Here is an 18918-nt window from a genome sequence, read left to right as displayed (position 1 = left end):
TCAAAACTCATTTGCCATCACACACCTGACCTGCTTGCTCACTCTTCACATACAGTTGTAACTTTCTCCCTACACACTCGTATGCTCTGTAGACGAGGAAGAATCACTGGCTCTAATTGTTGGTGTCACGAGAGCTATTATTTCTTTGAGCGACTCTTTTTCTTAATACTAAGGGGTATCGTCAATAGTGAGAGTAACGCTTTCAAATAGAACTTTCTTGAAGGAATTGCAAATTCTGTGAACAACTGTTTATTTTGTATCTAGAATAAAGCTGGGCTGTTAACCAGACACAGATGCCAATCTCCTGTCAGTGTACCAAACAAATAATAATGACACCTCCTGAGGAGAAACATATTTCATTTTTATTTTAACTTAGGTTGTATTCCTTCTTTGCTTCTTAAGTAAAACCACTCTGGTTTCTTTTTTCTATAGCCAAGGAGGAAGGAACAAGCAACAAATTAATCAGACAGGAAGTGAATAGCCACAGAAGGACAGCTTCCTCTGGCTCACTGTGTCACATTTAACAAGAAGCCACAGCTTGGCCAAAATGGCTGGCTAACGACCCCAAGTTTGCGTTAGAAGACGATGCCTTTTTCAGGGATGGTTTTCTCTCTTGGCTCATGTTTTGCTTGCTCTCTGTCTGCCTGTGTCCCTGACCATGCATGCCCTGCAGTATTCTTTAACGGTAAGAAAAATTATATTGAAACTAAATATATTTCCTTTACCGGCTATAGGGAAGAACGAAATGGCTTTTAATGGGCCATAGTATGGCCAGATAAAGGAGTTTAATTTTTCGGCCACATGATCTGTACCTATTGCACAAAATGCTAGCTTACCACTATGGTGATTGTGGGTGACATGTAACTTATGTTTTGGGCCAAAATATAAGCAGATTTTCCAGTAGAATTTTTCAAGACCACTGGACAAATTTGAGTCCACAGGAATTTTTTTTTTTTAACCTTTAAAATGAGCATTTATGTCAGCAAACATATCCTCTCTGTGTATGGTTCAGTAGCCCACACAAGTGCCTTTTATTCAAAGGCAATTTTGTGGTTTGGCCAGCGATGGTAATAGCTTTTAAAGTAAAGGGAGGCTTTTTGCCGTTCAGTTGCTGCAAACTTGTTACTTAAGTTCAAGTCCCAAACGAACCCATCCTAAGGAGGGTCTTTTGGGAAGAAGACAGCTAGCATAACTCGTGTTATCTATCGAAAATGGAGAAGTGGTGAATTGAAGAAAAGGCTGCAAAGCAATCTGATTCAGAAAAGTAGGAGAGTTTGTTAGAGAGACAAGTAGGTGGAAAGGCAGAAGAGAGAGTAAGACAGGATGGTGAGAGAAAAAGATGAGAAGCTTGGGGAAAGTTTTAAGATCTATTTGCATGGAAGCCATACCTCTACCAGTCGTTTGGATCTTGGGTCTTAGAGTTCTGTGTGAACTTCATAAAGATAATGTTGTGTTTGAACTGGAATCTCATTTAGTCAATGTTTTTCATTTTATAGGTCCATTCAACCCCAAACCCACAGCTGTCGAATCGATTCCAACTCCTAGTGACCCTATAAGACAGAATAGAACTGCCCTTTACAGAAGCAGACTGGGCTCAAATTGCCAACCTTCCGCTTAGCAGTAGCACTTTAACCACCATGCCACCAGTTCCGCCCACATAGGTCTGTGGTTGTTGTTAAGTGTCCTTGAGTCCCTTTGGACTCATAGAAACCCTGTATGGGTTTTCCTAGGCTTTACATCTTTGCAGGAGCAGAAAGTCTCATCTTTCTCCCTTGGAGAAAGCTGGAGGGCTAGAACCATGAACCGTAGTCTTTGTGGTTCACAGTCCAGTGCTTATCATATGGAACCACTGCGCTCCCATATAAGACCATGTTGTTGTTGTTAAGTGCCGTCGAGTCGGTTCCAACCCATAGCGACCCTGTACAGAGTTTCTGAGGGTGTAAATCCTTACGGGAGTAGAAAGCCTCATCTTTCTCCCGCGGAGCGGCTGGTAGTTTCGAACCGCTGACCTTAAGGTTCGCAACCCGATTCGTAACCACTACGCTACCAGAGGTTAAATAATTTATCTACAATCACAGTCGGCCTTTCTAATGCTCTTCGGAAAGTTCTCTCGTGGGTTAATTATCCATAGCTCTTAAACCACTCTAGTACCTAAACCTTCAAGCATATTTCACAATCATCCTGGATGAAGTGCAACATTCAGAGAACTCCCCATGGGGAAAATTATTCCCTGGGACGGAGCAGCAGTTTCACCCTGATCATCATGAAATCAAATCTTAGATCTGGCCTGCCAGCTGGGAAGTTCCCTAACCTATGCTAAAACGCAAGAGGAAGTGAGCTATGTAATTCCTGGACTTTTTGAGTTTTCTGCCCTTTTGAAGTCTGCTTAACATTTCACGAACACGACATTTGCTTTAGATATTTCTGACTATTTAAACTGTGTTTCAGATTGTTGCACATTTGCTTCTTGATGGAAAGAACGTTTCCCCTGTGACTGCTATTTGCATAGGAGGCTTTGAAAAGTTCATGACAAAAAATGGAATTAAAAGATAATAGAATATTTCCACGAACTTTTTAAACTGCTTTGTATTTTGCAACCTTCAGTCCTCAAAATTATATCTGAAAATAATAATAATAAAGGAATGGCTTAATTAGTATGCTTTCCTGCTAAAATGGACTTCATACACATTTCCCTTCGGTGTTCATTTGGAAAACAGAGGTTTGCATGTATGCACACATGTGGACTAAAGTTTAAATCAGTATGGTTTGTGTTTCTCATTGTCAAGGGAGGGAAGGAAAGTAACATTTATTGAGCACTTGCAATAATGTGTCAGACTCTTTAGAAAGCATTTTGCTCATGTTATTTTAAAAAAGAATGACTAATACTTATTAGGAGAAGGAAGATGAGGGAGGGTTTCTGCTCCCATCAAGATATACAGCCTTGAAAACCTTTATGTTCTGAGTCGAAACTAACTCTGTGGCATACAACAACAAGCAAAATAATTCCTAAGCATGTCCCTCAATTGAAAATCCTCCTAATCAGGTAATGTTGTCCCCATTTTAGAGCAGAAACTGGGATTTAGAGAGGCTAAGTAATTTGCCCAAGACTACCTTAACAAATAAATGTGCAAAAGTTTGCTGTACCTCCCAAAACTTTTTTTGTAAGTGTAATTTTAAGACAACATTATAAATTGTGTGATTTCTTGGGGTCCTTTCCAAACCTGGGAATCTGGGATTATACAAATACTTGGTTTTAAATGTCACAGCAATAAATAGCTTTTAGATGAAGAATCTCAAGACATTTCTCTATAGAGTTCTGTTGCGGCACTGTAGGATAAACACTGGACTTCTAACCATAAGGTTAGTAGTTCAAACCCACTAGCCACTTCTTGGAAACCCTATATAGGGCCACTATAAATTGGAAATGACTACACGTCACTTAACAACAAGAACAAAAATAAGACATGTCCAGCTTTTTTGACCCTTTCACAAGCAAAGTTGTTGAATTTCTATTTTTGTTACATACTTACAGGGATAAAATGAATAAAATATGATGGAGCTCCAAAACAGAATGGAATTAAAAGATAAATGGAATTTTCCCATGAACTTTTCGAAGCCCCCTTGTATGTCTACTTTGTTGAATAGGGCCTCTTTTGTCTATAGATGTGTGTTGTGTGGGTGTTGTGTGTGTGAGTGCGTGAGTGAGGGTGGAGAACATCTTACTTCTTGGGTAAAGCTAAATGTGACTCTGAAGACTTTGGGAAAGTTTAGCTTTGAAATTTGGGAGGCATAGTGGAAAGATAGCTGATAGTTTTTAGTGATGTGGAAAAAGTAAGGAGCAATTCCCCCAAAATATTCCCCCAGTTGAATATGACATGCCTGGGGTCATTCAGCCAAGTTTCCTGTCCTTATTTTTTAAATTAGGGTCTTGGATTTCTGTGAAAACTTCAACTTTCATATCAGGTTTTAAAATACAAATGGAGGTGGAATAAAGAAATCATTTTACTTTGTAGCTCTGAAATAAATATTTCTTAAATAGCCAGGGGCCCTCAAAGGATGGCAGACATAGACCTAAGGTTGAGGCGACAACCTAAGCAGATTTCCAATAAGCCATTGTTTTAAATGATGACGAGACAGGAGAAGGGAGCAAGTCTGTTCTGAGAGATGAGGGGTTTCCACGTACAGCACGCCATGCCTGTGTTCCACACTGAGCTCACACTGAAGAGTAACCATGATCAATAACTAGCTAGGTTATTTCTTTGTTTATAAAGTAAAGTTTTGTTTCTCTTTGCCTTTTGCTTCCTCTTAGGCTGAGTGGCCTCCCCCACCTCCTTTGTATATTGGTTGCTTCATTGCCTGCAACCCTTCGAGTGAGGGGCTTCAGCCTGAGAAAGGAAGAGTAACAATAATAGAAACCAGCCTTTGTGTAAAATAATTAAAAGTTTGTGAAGTGGCCAAAGGACATGCTTTTTTGTGGGGGTTCTGGGGGTGTTGCACAGTGACTTGAATAGCAAAGTCGAAACTACAGACAACTGCAGCTGTGAAAAAATTATGTTAAAGAAACAGGATGACTGTGGTTTACTGTGAGCATCAATTTTCCTGTTGAGCATTTTTACCGGAAGTTGAAGAACAAAGCTAAATTCATCTTCATTAGTTCGAATGGTTTTCAGATCTTAAATACATCCAACTAAGCTTACATCATGGAAGAATATCTGAAGAATAGAATCAAGTAGGCATCCCAAATCCACAGAGACTTTTAAATTTTTCAGGATTTTTTAGCAGCAATTTGAGCTCAGTATGTGATTTTTATTTTTACAGGTAACTTGCAGTGAATGACCTTGCTAATGTTTTCTTTGCTTGTAATAACTCAATATGAATTTTAGAATATCTTCTCATTAGAACACTGTAGAGGTATATTGTTGTAGTTATTGTTGGGTACCATCAAATCAGTTCTGACTCCTAACAACACTGTATAGGAGTTTCAAGAGTAGCTGGTGGGTTTCAATTGCTGATCTTTCTGTTACCAGTCCAGTGCTTATCCTGTAGCACCACATGAGGGCCCCTGTTGAGGTATTATAAATTTCCTTCAGTTAATATTTATAACTCAAATAATTGTGTATTTGCGTATATATGTAGTGCATGTGTGAATGTGTTTATGAGCTGAAAATATATACATCAAAATGTTAACAACCCTTTTGCCTAGTGTGGCACTGTGGGTTAATGCGCCAGACTGCAAAGCCGTTTGAACCACAAAGTCTGCGGTTCAAGTTCACCAGCTGGTCCTCAGAAACCCTATACAGGGTCACTATGGGTCAGAATTGATTTGATGGCACAACAACAACAACAACTCTTTTGCCTAAAGTTTGTTGTTGTTGTTGTTATGTGCCGTGGAGTCGGTTCCGACCCACTACAGGGTTTCTGAGGCTGTAAATCTTTACAGGAGCAGAAAACCTCATCTTTCTCCCGCGGAACAGCTAGTAGTTTCGAACTTCTGACCTTGCTGTTTGCAGCCCAATTTGTAACCACTACGCTACTAGAGCTCCTAAAGTTTAGTTATTGTTAATTGCTTCAATCAATAAATACAGTTTTATTATCTTTGTCTTTATCTTTGTGCATTTTTACATTGTTCATTATGGCTATGACTGTGTGCTGTGGAGTCAGTTCCAACTCATAGCGACCCTGTACAGGGTTTCCAAGGCTGTAAATCTTTATGGGAGCAGATCACCTCATCTTTCTCCCACTGAACAGCTGGTAGTTTCAAACTGCTGACCTTGTGGTTTGCAGCCCAATTTGTAACCACTACGTTACCAGAGCACATTGTTCACACAGGACAGTATTTCAGGGTGCCTTTTAGCAAGAGTTATAGCACAAACTGCATTGTATTTTTTAGTATTGCAAAGTAGAATTTGGCCGATTTGGGCCTCCATCCCTCAGAATTGGAGACCAACCTTCTGAGGATTACCAGCTGTATTCATTGGAGTATGTTGGCTATCTCTTTCCTCCCTGGCTCACACCGTGTGATCTAGAATGAATTTGAAGTTGACTATGAGAAACGAGGAGTCATGGTGTGGTGCTGTGGGCTAATGCGTCAGACTGCAAAATTGTTTGAACTGCAAGGTCAATGGTTCAAGCTCACCAGCTTGGGTCAGAATCAACTTGACAGCACTTAACAACAACAATAAGAAACAAAGGAGTTCTGGTGTGGTTCTGTGGGTTAATGTGCCAGACAGACTGCAAAGCTGTTCGAACTGCAAGGTCGGCAGTTCAAGCTCACCAAGTGCTCCTCAGAAACCCCATACAGGGTCGTTATGGGTTAGAACTGACTTGATGGCACTTAACAAAAAAAAACCATGAGAAACAAAGGAGTCCTAGTGTGGCACTGTGGGTTAATGCACTGGACTGCATAGTTGGTTTGAACTGAAAGTTGGCGGTTCGAGCTCACCAGCCGCTCCTTGGAAACCCTATACAGGGTCGCTATGGGTCGGAACTGACTCAATGGCACTGAACAACAACAACAACAAAGAGGAGCTAAGGGGGAGTATGGTGGTTTTGTAGGATAAGCACTGGACTAGGAACTACAAGGTCTATGGTTCAAGCCCACCCAGCTGCTCCATGGGAGAAAAATTAGGCTATCTGCTCCCACAAAGGTTTACAGTTTCAGAAACCATATTATACAGGATCTCTGTGAGTCAGAACCAACTTCATGGCACTTAACAACAATGAGAAACTAAAAAAGAGGTCCAAATGATTAATAATAAAATATCAGAAATGGACAATACACTGAAAGGGCAAAGGAGTAGAATTTAAGAGATGAAAGCCAGAAACAGCGAGCTGGAAGGTAAAACTCTCAATATTGCTAAGATAGAAGAGCAAGCAGAAAAAAGGATTAAAAAATCAGAAGAAAGTCTAAGATTTATGTTGGACATCATGAAGAAGAGTAACTTAAGAATTATTAGCATTCCAGAACAGGAAGAATCACACAAGTCCACAGAGAAGATAGTTGAAGAGCTCCTGGAAGAAAATGTCTCTATCATCCTGAGAAACGAAAAGATAAACATTCAAGCTCAATGAACCCCAGGAAGAATAGACCCCAAAAGAAAATCACCAAGACATATAATAATCAAGCTTTCCAAAATCAAAGACAAGGAGAGAATCCTGAAAGCAGCAAGGGAAAAGAGAAGTGTTACATACAATGGCAAAAAAATCAGATTAAGCTCTGATCTCTCAGCAGAAACCATGCAAGCAAGAAGGCAATGGGGAGAAATATATAAAACCCTGAAAGAAAAAAACAAAAACAAAACACTGCCAACCAAGAATCATCTGCCCAGCAAAGTTGTCAATCAAATATGACAGTGTAATAACAACATTCCTGGATAAACAAAAGCTAAGGGACTTTGCCAAAGCCAACCCTGTGCTTCAAAACATTCTAAAGGGAGTTTTTTGGACTGGGAACCAACAAGAACAGACAACAACCAGAGATTGACACACATAGCAGCACTACCCAGAATTCAATCAACAAATGGAAGCGTCCAGAACAGATCAAAACTATAAGAATGAATTTAGAGGATCTGGGAGGTCAGTCCATGATCAAAACAATCACAATGTGCAAGAAAATAAAAACATAAGAACAAATATCCAGGTGGTGAGGAGGTCAGGTAGATTACAGAATAAAATAGATTGTTTTTGTGGAAGGAAAAGTTAATAGAATATAAGGTAACTTCAAAGAAAATTAATACTTCACAACACACCAAGAAAATGAAAATCCAAGAACATGGAAACATTAAAACTATGAAGAAACTGACAAGAAAGAATTAATAAAAACATGAACTCAGCACCGGAAGACATACAGAACAAAGAAACCAGCAGCACCACACACACACAAAAAAAAATGACAGCAATTAATACATACCTCGGAAACCCTATATGGGTCAGAACTGACTTGACGCCTTAACAACAACAACAACAACAATTACACTGAATGTCAACGGATTAAATGCACCAATTAAGAGATGGATAGTAGCAGAATGGATAAGAAAACAAGATTCGTCAGTATGCTGTCTGCAAGAGATGCCTTCCACACAAAGACAAAATCAGACTTAAAGGATGGGAAAAAATGTACCAAACTAATTGCAATAAAAAAAAATGAGCAGGAGTCACAACACTAATCTCTGATAAAACAAACAGTTATAAACTAAGAAACAGTTTGTGTAAATATCAAGTCAATTCTTTTAATCCAAGGAGACTCATCGTTTTACATTTAGGGATAGTTCTGCTTTCCTAGATGGGTACACTGAAGAAGAAACCAGGGGTTTTCTCTCAGCAGGTCCTAATAACTGGTCTGTGGTTGGGCCTCTGGTTGGCCATGCTGTTGGGGAGGATATTTCCCTTGCAGGGGATGAGGAGTGGTCTGAACAATTCAGACTTCTCACAAGGTGTCCCTGGTAACCTATATTTTGTAGTCAGAAAATTGGTCCAGGCTGGAAGACACTCTCATTGGCAAGGAAATCATTATGTCTAATATGAGCGTTGAACCCTAACATTGACATAGTGAAATTATATTAAAGTCAACTGTATGAGTTTCCTAGGGCTTCCATAACAAACTCGTGGCTTAAAAGGACGGAAATGTGTTCTCTCACAGTTCTGGAGGATGGAAGGCCAAAATCAAAGTGCTGACAGTGCCATTCTTACTCTGGGAAGAATCTTTCCTTTCTTCTTCTAGTTTCTCGTGGTGTCGGATACTCCTTGACTTGTGGGGGCATCACTTCAGTTCTGCCTCCTTGTTGTAATTGTCAGCTCCCTGTGTTGTGTCTTGGATTAGGAGCTACCCTAAAGACCTCATCTTAATTTGATTACATATGCAAACACCTAGTTTCCAGGTCCTGGGGGTTAGAACTTCAACATATCTATTGGAGACTCAGTTCAACCCACAGTACCAACTAAGCAATCGAGGCCCATCACAGGACTAATACCACTCCAGATTTCTAGTTCTCGATGTATTTCCTCTCTCTTTGTGTTTACAGATGGATGAGTGGGTGTCTGTAGTTAGCCTGTAGGGGACAATGAACAACCAATTACTGAATCTTTAGGACATTTATGTAAAAGATTCTTCTCTATTCTCTCTTCCTGTAGTGAAAATTCTTTATAAAAGGCTTACTGGTAGATCCTTTCCTAACCACAACCATTTTTCACCTAAAATTTGATGATTTTTAAGATGATCCATTTAGTGAAAACTTTTGCAACCATTCACATACTCTAGGATTCAGGCTGCTATTTACAATTTCTTTGTGTATGACAATTCAGAGATTTCTTGGATGAGCAATCAATTGATCAGCATTGAATTTAAAAGCCATTATCTTATAATTTTCATAATACATGGTAGGCAGACATGAGTTTTTTAAGTTGTGTGTAAAAACACAATTATTGCCTTCTTCTGTGACTTACAGCTCAGAATTAAAGGGCACCTTTTAGAAGTCTGGCTTTTCTCCCTGTGATGAACGTTACTTAAGTATAGAAATGATTCTTAAAGGATACTGTTCTTAATCGAAATTAATTTTCAAACATATATGTTCTTAAAAGATCAGTGCCTGGGGTGGGGTTTTGGGGGGGAGAGCAAGAATCAGCAAATGAGGCATCAGTTCTGGGCTCTAATCCAGTGATTCTGTAACGTCAGGGATCCCAGCTAGCACGGGAGCCAGGGCTCCAGGGCTCTCAGATAATGCGCAGATGATTTTCATGCAGGTGATGCACAGATGGCACCCTGGTGGTGCAACAGTTAAGCACTCCACTCCTAACTGAAGCATGGGTGGTTTGAACCTACCCAAGGACTCTGTGGGAACAAGACCTGGCAGTCTGCTGTGGTGAAGATTACAGCCTAAGAAACTCTATGGGACAGCTCTGTTCTTTCACAAGGGTTGATATGAGCTGGAATCCACAGAACCCAACAACAAGACCCCTCCTGGTCGCAGAATAGAGGGCTGTCGTTCCTGATGTGCTCCCAAATCCCAAAGGAAGAACCAAATGCAGGACATTAAGTCATTAGACTACCTCATTCCTACTCAGTGCAGCTCCATCCTTTGACCTTGGGCAAAGGCAGGGTCTGCTTGGTCCCCAGCCACCCTTTCCTAACAGGTGCTCGAGCAGTACCAAACCAGCAGCATCCTCACCTCAGCCTCAAGGAAGAAAGATCTGAGGCCCCATCTACTGACTGATTCCGCTTGGTATGCAGCTTTTCATTTAACCCTCCCAGAAACTCATTTAACAGATGGGAAAGAGGCGTTTTGAAAGTTACGTTCTTTTCCTAAGTGATTAAGTGGCAGGGCAAGGATTCAAAACCAAATTTGCCTGACCCAGGCTCATAGTCTCCCCTGGATTCTGATCTTCTTCATTCTGGAGACCACACTGGTGTCTGGTGAAACCTGTGGACCCCTTCGCTGTTTTTAATTGGATAAAATAAAATACAAAGGAAATTAATCCTTATATGGAAATATGTACTTCTCAATTAATGGTTTGAACAAGATCTCAACACTGCCATAATTTCAAGAGAGAGCTACAACAAAATTATATAATTTGAAGATATCTGTTGGTGAAAAACTCAGGTACCGTGATTTGTGATCTACATTCATTTTGAAGGCAATACCAAATCTCAGTTATAGTTTAGTGAAAATAAATATCTAGTTTCCCCTTTCAACTTCATGGACCTCTGAATTCTATCCACGTACCCTTGCAGTTACCAAGATTCAGGTTCGATCTGTTCTCTGCTGTAGAGTCTGTTCGGACTCACAGTGACCCTGTATAGGGTTTCAAGGAGTGGCTGTTGAATTGTAACCATCAACCTTGTGGTTGGCAAGTGCTGATCATACAGCACTGATCATTCAGTGACCTACCAAGACTCTTACCTCTTAGGCTGACCTATTAGAGCCTGGGTTCTAATGCCGAGGCCCTTCCCAGGTCTGATTCTGATGGGAAGTTAGCTCTTAGCTCCGACTCTACCTAGACTGTGGAGTTGTACATCACTGGAGGGGCTGGAAAGCTAGTCCCAATGCTTCATGCTGGTTGGGGACAGGGGAACGGTTGTCGTGCAGCCATTTCCGACTCATGGTGACCCCAGTGTGCCATGAAGAACTGTGCTACTTTGTAAGTAGGCTGCTAGGCCTACTTCTAAGGAGCCTCTGGGTGAATTCAGACCACTAACCTTCCAGTTAGCAGCCATTTGTACCACCAGACTCTGTTGTTACCCACCTCATGCTAATGAACCAAGTGACCAAACCTTCTGCTATCATGTTGATTCTGACTCTTAGGACAGAGTAGAACCTCCCTGTAGGTTTTCCAAGGCGGTAAATCTTTACGGATGCAGACTACAATGTTTTTCGTCTACTGGTGGATTTGAACCACTAACTTTTTGGTTAACAACCAAGTGCTTAACACTACCAGGGCTTCTTAATGCTAACAAGCCCCTTTAAAATCGTGTTGATTCTTTTGCCCAAACCGCAGAGTGCATTAGGGGTGATGCTGGGAGGCCATGTGTTCTGATGAGAAATCCATTGTTTATTGTGGGATACCTTGTTCTTTTACTCCACAGATATTTTCCCTGAGTGGTGCAAACGATTAGCACTAGACTACTAGCTGAAAGGTTTGATAATTCAAACCCACCCAGAGGCACTTTGGAAACCAGGCCTGGAGATCTGTTTCCAAAAGTTCACAGCCCTAAAAAGCCTGTGAAGCAATTCTACCCTGCACACAGGGGGTCTCCATGAGACAGAGCCTACTCAGCTACAACTAGCAACAGCTCTTGGTGCCAGGTATAAGGGAGATCATTGCAAACAAGCCTGTCCCTGTCTTGGCAAAGCTCACAGTCTAGTGGGAAGATAGCCAAGAAGCAGGCCTGGCGGTCAGCCCACATGAGATTGGTCTTCTTTGATCTGTGTGATGAGGTGGCAGGATTGGAGTCTTATAAACTTCCCCCAAGGCCTCAACCTGGAGAAGTCAAGACCACTACTAACATCTATTCAGCCAGGAAGGATCAAAGAGTAGAGCGAGGCCTCTTTAGTCACCTTGCCACATTGCGAGCAATAGTTTATCTGGAGGAGTGGCAACAAACCTCTGCAGAAGTGGAGAGAAGGGAACTAAGGTGTGCATCCTCCAGGCAAAGTGAGCTTGGCTCCCCATTGTTTATCTCAGGAGGCAGAAGGGCAAGACTCAGAAGCTTTTCACACCTTCTTGCTCCCTTCTTTCACCCTTCTTGCTTGCCCATTTCTGAAATGTTGCCCTGGTCCTGACCCCAATCACGACTTTGATATCTCCTACACCAGCTGTGTGGACCACTCATTCAACAGAGTCCCACCTGGCCCAGCACTTAATTTCTAAGTCAATGCACAGTTAGTACCATGAGAGCAACAACTGAAATTTGTAATACAATCCGATTACAGAGGACTTGCTGAGTAGCAGTTCCCTGGAAGTGTCCACATTTCCATGGTTGGACTCCATCGCTGTTGGAGTTTGATAACTGTAGTGAGGAACTGACTCAAGAGAACGAAACTCGTAAGTTCCATTCAGCTGATCAGATAGCACTATGACAAAATGTAACTCGGTGAACCTGGAATCAGGCAAAATAAATTACCGCCTTGAGGGACATTTCATTCATCAAGAAACTAGGTTAACTGTTCTATAAAGTTCATCTTTGGGACTCACTGAGCAAAAACAGGCCACCACCCCTCTCTGGTCAGCCCCTTCTTCAGCTCTACAAGTACCATGGATTTGCCTCCAGCATCTTTTTCAGTCAGGCTAGACTCGAGTTTTGGATCCCTGTCCTTCTTTCTGGTCCTAGGAGACATCCATACCCAAAGTCCTAGAGTATGCCTACTGTAATTGGAGTACTTGCTTTGTAAGGGGCCTCTTAGCACAGCCTCCCTTCCCCCCTGTTTACAATGTTCACTTGCACCTCTGTGTTACTAGTTGGTATCATGCAAGAAAATATCAATTTAAGAAGCACTTTTTAAAGGTTATCTATAAAAAATCTCTTACTGATAACAGATTTTGACCTACAGGTAAGCTGTAGTACTTGTTCACTTTTTTTAAAACTTTTGATTGGGATTTGTGGGAAAGTTTCCATTCAACTTTGTGGCAGTGATTGCAATCCCCACTATGTAACAGCATTCTTCCACTTCTTCCCTTCATCCTCTTTTCCGTCTCTTCCTGCCTTCTGAGCTCTGTCCGTGGATAAATGTTGCCTTTTTTTAATCTCATGTGGTTGGTTTTTCTAAGGAGTGCACGGGTTTTATTGTTGACTTTATTGGCCTGTCTATCTGGGCCACAGGAGGCTGTCTCAGGAGTTCCACCTGTGTCTATCAGACCAGTAAGCTTGTCCTTTCTTGTTGAGTGTTGTCCCACATATTTCTCCTATTCTTCCTAGGACTGCTTACTGTGATCCCTTTGGGATCATCACCATAATTCGTATGGTCTGAGAGTCATAGAGATCACATGGTCACATGGTCCATTAGTCCTTTGGATGAATTGTTTCCATGTACCTTTGATTGTCCTCTCTCTTATTTGCTCAGATAGGAAGAGACCAATACTTACACCTTAGACGGTCACTTTGAAAGTTTTAAGACCCTAGTCACTATTCACCAAAGTTGGATGTAGAACACTGTCTGTGGACTATTCTGTACCATTTGACCTTGATAATCTGAAGCCTAGTGACTCATTCTCTCAAGGTATTTAGTTTTGGCTAAGAAGTTTTCATAACTTTGCCTCTTGTATGTTCAACTACTCATATAAATATTGTTTGTTGTGAAGTACCATCAAATCAGTTCTGACACATAGCAACCCTGTTTAGGGTTTCTGAGGCTTTTAAAATCTCTGCAGGGACAAAAATTGGCATCTTTCTCCAGTGGAGCAGCTGGTGGTCTAGAACCGCCAACCTTGTGATTCACGATACTATGCTTATCCTATAAAGCCAATGTTCTCCTGCTCATATAAATAGCACCTACTAGCTTTTTACCTGGTCATTAAAAGGGAAAAGGGTAGTAAGGCAGTGTAATCTAATGGAAAGAGCAGGGATTCAAAGAACTTGATTGGACGAATCTCATAGATTTTTTTAGTCTCTTAATTTCTCTGATTGGATAATATTTTAATTTTGTAATAGGATAATATCTATACGTCTACAAGAAAGACCAGTTAATACCATTATTATTCAAATTTATGCACCAACTGCTAAAGCCAGCGATGATGAAATTGAAGAATTCTACCAACTTCTTTAGTCTAAAATTGATCAAACATGCAATCAAGGTGTATTGATAATTACTGATGATTGGAATGCCAAGGAAACAAAGAGGAAGAATCAGTGGTTGGAAAATATGGCCTTGATGATAGAAATTATGCTAGAGATTGTATAATAGAATTTTGCAAAACCAGTGACTTGTTCATTGCAAATTACCTTTTTTAACCAACATAAATATTTTTAAACAACATAAATTCCACCAGATGGAATACACATAAATCAAATTGACGACATCTGCAGATAGAGACAGTGGAAAAGCTCCATGTCATCAGCCAAAACAAGGCTAGGGACAGACTATGGAACAGACCATCAATTGCTTATATGCAAACTCAAGCTAAAGCTGAAGAAAATTAAAACAAGTCCACGACAGCCAAAATATAACTTTCAATGTATCCCACCTGAATTTAAGAGATCATCTCAAGAACAGATTTGATGCATTAGACACTAATGTTGGAAGACCAGAAGAGTTATGGGATGACTTCAAGAACAGCAGACAGGGAGAAAGCAAAAGGTCACTAAAAAGACAAGAAAGAAGGAAAATACCAAAATGAATGACAGAAGAGACTCTGAAACTTGCCCTCCAGCATAAAGATGTTAAAGCAAATGGAAGAAGAGAGGAGGTACAAGAGCTGTACAAAAAATGTCAAAGGTCAGCCTGAGAAGATAAAGTCAAAATTATAACAAAATTTGTAAATACCTGGAGGTAGGAAATCAAAAGGGAAGAATGCACTCAGTATTTTTCAAACTGAAGGAATTGAAAAAAATTCAAACCTCGACTCTAGGTATTGAAGAATTCTATGGGCAAACTATTGAATGATGCAGAAAGCATCAATAGAAGATGGAAGGAATACACAGTCACTGTACCAAAAAGAAATGGTCGATGTTCAACCATTTGAAGAGGTAGCATATGATCAAGAGCCAATTTTACTGAAGGAATAAGTCTGAGGTGCATTGAAGGCATTGGCAAAGAACAAGGCACCAGGAATTGATAGACTACAAATTGAAATCTTTCCACAAACTGATGCAGCACTGGAGGTACTCACTTATCTATGCCAAGAAATTTGGAAGACAACTACCTGGTCAACTTCCTGGAAGAGATCCATATTTGTGCCCATTCCAAAGAGAGGTGACCCAACAGAATGTGTAAATCTTCAGACATTATCATTGCTATCCCATGAGAGTAAAGTTTTACTAAAGGTAATACAAAAATGACTGCAACCATACATTGACAGAGAACTTCCAGAGGTTTAAGCCGGATACAGAAGAGGACTTGGAATGAGGGATATCATTGCTGATGTCAGATGAATCTTGGCTGAAAGCAGAGAATACCAGTGTTTTACTAACTACTCAAAGGCTTTCAATTGTGTGGATATGGACAACATTGTGAAGTATGAGTATTGATTGTCTTCTCTCTTTGCTTACATGGGGAGAGACCTCTATGTACATAGACCAAGAGGCAGTTGTACGAACAGAATAAGGAACACCAAATGGTTTAAAATTAGGAAAGGTGTTTGCCAGGGTTGTATTCTTTCACCATACTTATTCAGTCTGTATGCTGAGCAAATAATCCAATAAACCAAATTATATGAAGAAAAAAAAAAGTGGCATCAGGATTGGAGGAAGACTCATTAACAATCTGTGATATGCGGATGATACAAGAGAATTTAAAATACTTACTGACAAAAATCAAAGAGCACAGCCTTTGGTATGGGTTAAGTCTCAATGTAAAGAAAACAGGAATCCTCATCACTGGACCAATAAACAACATCCATATAAATGTAGAAAAGATTGAAATTGTGAAGCACTTCATTCTTCTTTGATCAACCATCAATACTCATGGAAGCAGCCGTCAAGAAATCAAATGACGTATTGCATTGGATAAATCTGCTGCACATGACCTCTTTAAAGTGTCGAAGAGCAAAGATGTCAGTTTGAGGACTAAAGGTGTGCCTGATCCAAGCCATAGATCAATAACCTCATAGGCATGTGAAAGTTGGACAGTGAATTAGGAAGACCGTAGAAGAATTAATGCATTTGACTTATGGTGTTGGAGGAGAATATTGAAAGTACCAAAAGAACAAACAGATCTGTGCTGGAAGAAGTGCAGCCAGAATGCTCCTTGGAAGCCAGGATGGCCAGACTTCGTCTTTCATACTTTGGACATATTATCAGGAGAGATCAGTCACTGGAGAAGGATATCATGTTTGGTATAGTGGAGGGTCAGAGAAAAAGAGGAAGACTCCCAATGAGATGGATTGGCACAGTGGTGACAGCGATGGGCTCAGGACCGGGCAGTGTTTTGTTTCATTGTGCGTAGGGTCACTATGAGTCGGTACCAAGTTGATGGCACCCAATAACAACAACAATTTCTCTGAGTCTCATTGTCCTCTTCTGCAAAATGAGGGCAATCATGCTAGTTTGCAGCGTTGTTAGAGTTAGGGACAGAGCAAGTAAAGCACCCTGGATCCAATTGATTCTCAAAAAGTGGTAGCTGTTGTCACTGTTGTAGAGTTTTACAAAATTCCATGTTCTCAACAGCCCACTTGGAGCAAAAAAGTTCCAGATGATCTTAATTCCTGTTTCCAATAGCTGTGACAAGTTCAGCAATGTCATTTTAACTTTCCCATTCCATTTTTTTTTGTTCACAAAAAGCAAGCCATCTAGCAATAATGTAATAGAAAGTGTTTGTTTCAAGGTATGAGTTGTCTGCATTAAATTTTAGTGGCTGAACTAAATTGTTATTTTTAAAATTCTATGAAATTGCTTTTTGTAATTAAGAAACTATTGAAAACAAAAGAAAATTAATGTTGCTGTTTGAAATTTGCACATGTGTTCCCTAGAAACAATGGTGTTGAGCATTAAGAATTTTAAGGGCAGTGAAATAAAAGATTTATCTTAGTATTCCTACAGTAAGGCACTTTGGTGGCACAGTGGTAAAGCGCTCAGCTGCTACCTAAGGTTCTGCAGTTTGAACCCACCAGCTGCTCCTCTGGGTAAAAAGACTTGACAATCTGCAGCCATAACAGTTTCAGCCTAAGAAACTTGATGGGGGAATTCCACCGTGTCCTATTGTTGTTGCGTGCCTTTGCGTAGGCTCTGACTTGTAGCAGCCCTATGCTATGCACAATAGAACAAAACCCTGCCTGGTCCTGCACCATCTTCACTATTGTATGTTTGACTCCACTGTGTCAATCCATCTCGTTGAAGGTCTTCTCTTTTGCTGACTCTTTGTTGTTGTTGTTAAGTGCCGTTGAGTCGGTTCCGACCCATAGCGACCCTGTACAGGGTTTCCGAGGGTGTAAATCTTTACGGGAGTAGAAAGCCTCATTACTTTACCAAATATGATATTTCTTTCCAAGAACTGGTCCCTCCTGATAAGCATGAAATGAAGTCTTGCCATCCTCACTTCTAAGGAGCATTCTAGCTGTACTTCTTCCAAGACAGATTTGTTTGTTCTTGCATTCCATGCTTCTTTCAACATTCTTCCTCAACACCACAATTCAGATGCTTCAGTTCTTCTCTGTTCATCTTTCGTATGCATATGAGATGACTGAAAATCCCAAAGCTTGAGTCAGGCACACTTTATACCTCAAAGTGATATTCTTGCTCTTTAACACTTTAAAGGGGTCTTTTGCAGCAGATTTACCTAATGCTGTATGTCATTTAAGGAGCTCTGGTAGCATAGTGGTTACGAATCGGCCTGCGAACCTCAGGGTCAGCAGTTCAAAAGTACCAGCTGTTCCGCAGAAGAAAGATGAAGCTTTCTGCTCCTGTAAAGATTTACAGCCTCAGAAACCCTGTACAGGGTCACTATGAGTCAGAACCAACTCCACGGCACATAACAACAACAATAACATATGTCATTTGGAGTCCTGGTGTGGCACTGTGGGCTAATGCATCAGACTGCAAAGTCATTTGAACCTCAAGGTTGGTGGTTCAAGCTCACCAGCTGCTCCTTGGAAACCCTACACAGGGTTGCTATGGGTTGGAATCAACTCAACAGCACTTACCAACAATAACAATATGTCATTTGATTTCTTGACTGCTGCTTCCATAAGCTTTAATTGTGGATCCTAGTAAATTGAAATATTTGACAACTTCAATCTTTTCTCCGTTTAACTTGATGTTGTTTATTGGTCCAGTGGTTAAGATTTTTGTTTTCTTTACATTGAGTTGTAACCCATATTGAAGGTTGTATTTTTTAATCTTCATCAGTAGGTTATTCAAGTCCTCTTTGCTTTCAGAAAACATATCGCAGATTGTTAATGAACCTCCCTCCAATCCTGATGCCACATTATTCTTCATATAGTTCAGTTTCTTAGATTGTTTACTCTGCATACAGATAAAGTAAGTATAGTGAAATGATACAGCCTGACACATCCCTTTCCTAGTTTTAAACCACTCAATATCCTCTTGTTCTGTTTGAACAACTGCTCTTGGTCTGTGAGACCAGAGGTGTTGCAGACCGTGTAAGACTAGTCAAAGGTTCGAGGCCCTCTAGGGCCGAGTGTAACAAATGAGGCCACTGGCAGTTAATGGCAAATTGCTTTCATATTAATATTCAGGTATATATATTAAATTAATACACTGGAGCCTTTGAAAATCCACAGATAAATGTGATATTTTCCTAAAGCCAAGACTAA

General features: G+C 40.4%; 1 protein-coding gene across 2 annotated transcripts in view; it reads left to right on the top strand.

The window, feature by feature from the left end:
- WIPF1 (WAS/WASL interacting protein family, member 1) overlaps positions 1-18918 on the top strand; it is a 162032-nt gene that overhangs the window by 111693 nt on the left and 31421 nt on the right. Inside the window, exon 1 of one of the 2 annotated variants that reach the window (XM_006866657.1) lies at positions 523-685. The exons of the other annotated variant lie outside the window; for it this stretch is intronic. The gene's annotated coding sequence lies outside the window, so the exon portion shown is untranslated. Of the gene's footprint in view, positions 1-522; positions 686-18918 lie in introns of those variants that run through there. 2 annotated transcript variants of the gene reach the window in all.

The sequence above is a fragment of the Chrysochloris asiatica genome, unplaced genomic scaffold (genome assembly GCF_000296735.1).
Source record: "Chrysochloris asiatica unplaced genomic scaffold, ChrAsi1.0 scaffold00094, whole genome shotgun sequence".
NCBI classification, from domain to species: Eukaryota; Metazoa; Chordata; class Mammalia; order Afrosoricida; family Chrysochloridae; genus Chrysochloris; species Chrysochloris asiatica.
The sequence above is the reverse complement of the archived record's forward strand: the minus strand, read 5'-3'. Positions and strand labels throughout refer to the sequence as shown.